This window comes from Echinops telfairi, unplaced genomic scaffold (assembly GCF_000313985.2).
Source record: "Echinops telfairi isolate 266 unplaced genomic scaffold, ASM31398v2 ScPeMD7_3533;HRSCAF=4204_0, whole genome shotgun sequence".
Classification (NCBI taxonomy): Eukaryota; Metazoa; Chordata; class Mammalia; order Afrosoricida; family Tenrecidae; genus Echinops; species Echinops telfairi.
In genome coordinates, this window is record NW_022107431.1 from 33,138,541 (window position 1) to 33,140,910 (window position 2,370).

At 44.7% G+C, this 2,370-nt stretch overlaps 1 pseudogene; it reads left to right on the forward strand.

Annotated features, from left to right (window-relative positions):
• The first annotated feature begins 287 nt into the window (after positions 1-287).
• On the forward strand, positions 288-1,138 carry LOC101652498 (annotated as a pseudogene).
• The last annotated feature ends 1,232 nt before the right edge of the window (positions 1,139-2,370 follow it).

Below are 2,370 nucleotides of genomic sequence, written 5' to 3' on the forward strand. Positions count from 1 at the left end.
CCTCATCGGAGAGCAGCTTAGAAAAGAAGCATGTCTATTTCATCTGAGTTAATAAACCTATCATCTAACAGTTACTGGAACACATACAATGCTCAACACATGCTTCCTGAATGAATGAATTACAACTCTGATTCAATTTCATTTTGCCTAAAGAACAAACAAATCTTTTTTTTCAAATGTACAGCCAGATGCCCTGGTGTGATTCTGTCCTGCGCTGCTGTGTATAGCAACGGCAGTGGTTTACCTCTGTTTTCCATTTCTCTCGCCGAAGTGCGTGTCACCACCCCATGGGAGATTCGATGGATATGGACATGAGCCCCCTGAAGCCCCAAAACTATCTTACGGTTGTGCACTAAAGGCGGAAAAAGGTGATCACTTTAAGGTGGACAATGATGGAAATGAGCACCAGTTATCGTTAAGAATGGTCCGTTTAGGTGCTGGTGCAAAGGATGAACTGCACATTGTTGAAGCAGATGCAATGAACTACGCAGGCAGTGACATTGGCGACCTTGAACACGTCTGTGCAGCCAACGGCCCCCCTTGGGGGCTTTGGACTAACACAACCAGTGGTCTTGCGGTTGACGTGTGGCTCAGGGCCTGTGCATGTTAGTGGACAGCATTTAGTACTATGAAAGAAGATGCAGAGTCAGATGATGATGAGGAGGAGGATGTGAAACTTTTAAGTGTCTTGGGAAAGCAGTCTGCCCCCATAAGCGGTAGCAAGGTTCCACAGAAAAAGGTAAAACTTGCTGCTGATGAAGAAGAAGATGAAGACGATGGAGATGATGATTTTGATGATGATGAAACTGAAGAAAAGCTCCAGTGAAGAAATCTATATGGGATACTGCAGGCAAAAATGCACAAAAATCAAACCAGAATAGAAAAGACTCAAAACCATCAACATCAAGATCCAAAGGTCAAGAATCCTTTAAAAAATAGGAAAAACTCCCCAAACACCGAAAGGTCCTAGTTCTGTAGAAGACATTAAAGCAAAAATGCAAGCAAGTCTAGAAAAGGGTGGTTCTCTTCCAAAAGTGGAAGCCAAATTCATCAATGACGTGAAGAACGGCTTCCGGATGACCGACCAGGAGGCTGTTCAAGATCTCTGGCAGTGGAGGAAGTCTCTTTAAGAAAATAGTTTGAACAGTTTGTTAAAATTTTCCATCTTATATCATTTCTGTAACAGTTGCTACTTGGCTGCCCTTTTTTATATTGCAGAGTGAGAACTTTCCCTACCGGGTCTGATAAATGGTGTCCAGGTTCCTTTGCCAAGAATGTGTTGTCTAAAACGCCTGTTGCGTTTGTAAAGATGGAACCCCACGCTTTGCTTGGTTCTAAGTCTGTCTGGAATGTTATGCTAGGACAGAGGAGTAACAGTGGTCAGACAAATGGAAATGGTGGGGAGACAAAAATATACATGTGAAATAAAACTCAGTATTTTTAAAACAAACAAACAAACAAACGAACAAAAAGATTTACAGTCGTACGCCCAGTCCCTAGACGACAGCACTACAGAGGACAACACTGGAGTTACAGGTCAGGGAGAGCAGCCAGTCTGACCCGCCCACAGGGGGACAAACCAGGAGGGGAGTGCAACAGACCAGGGATGGGAGCAAAGCCATGAAGTCCCTGAGGAATCCCGATTGTAGACTTCTGACTGGGAGTGTGAGAGGGGGCAGCGCTTGGCACCTCATCTGAACTGGTGGGGAGATATTCACAAGGGGCCCACACTAAAGTCTAAAGGTGTAACAGGGTGGGGGGAGAGGCACTAGACCACTCCATCCTTGACTTCAGGAAGAGCAACGGGGTCTTGTACAAGGCGTGTCCCTCGGTCACAAATGCTGAGGACTGAACGGGTGTAAGTGCTGTTAGGTAAGCAGGTCGTGAAAGAGAAAGGGATTGAATTCGTGGATTCTCTCAGGGCCTGCTAGCTATTTAACAGAAGCCACTCCTCTACTCTGGGTCAGGACAGCAGTTAGACTATTTGTAGGGTCTCTCTCTCTCTCTCTCTCTCTCTCTCTCTCTCTTTCTCTTGGTGTCTATATAAGATGCTCAGGGTAAGAAAATCCATGAAGACAGCAACAGCATACATGGTTTGGTGGGGAGGGGGGAAGCATGGGAGGGGAGTATGCAGAAGGAGGGGAGCAATGAGCAAATGACAACAGGGACAGGGTAATAAAAAGGGGTCTAAAATTGATGGTGAGGGGGTATAGCATTCCTGCTCGTGTTTGATCAATTGAAAAGTATCCAAGAGGAATTACTGAGAGGTGAATGATGGGTAAACATGATAGTGGGGCAGGAGGAAAGAAAAAAGAAAAGGAGGAAAGAATAAGAAAGTAAAAATTATATATGTAGGTATAAATATAGATA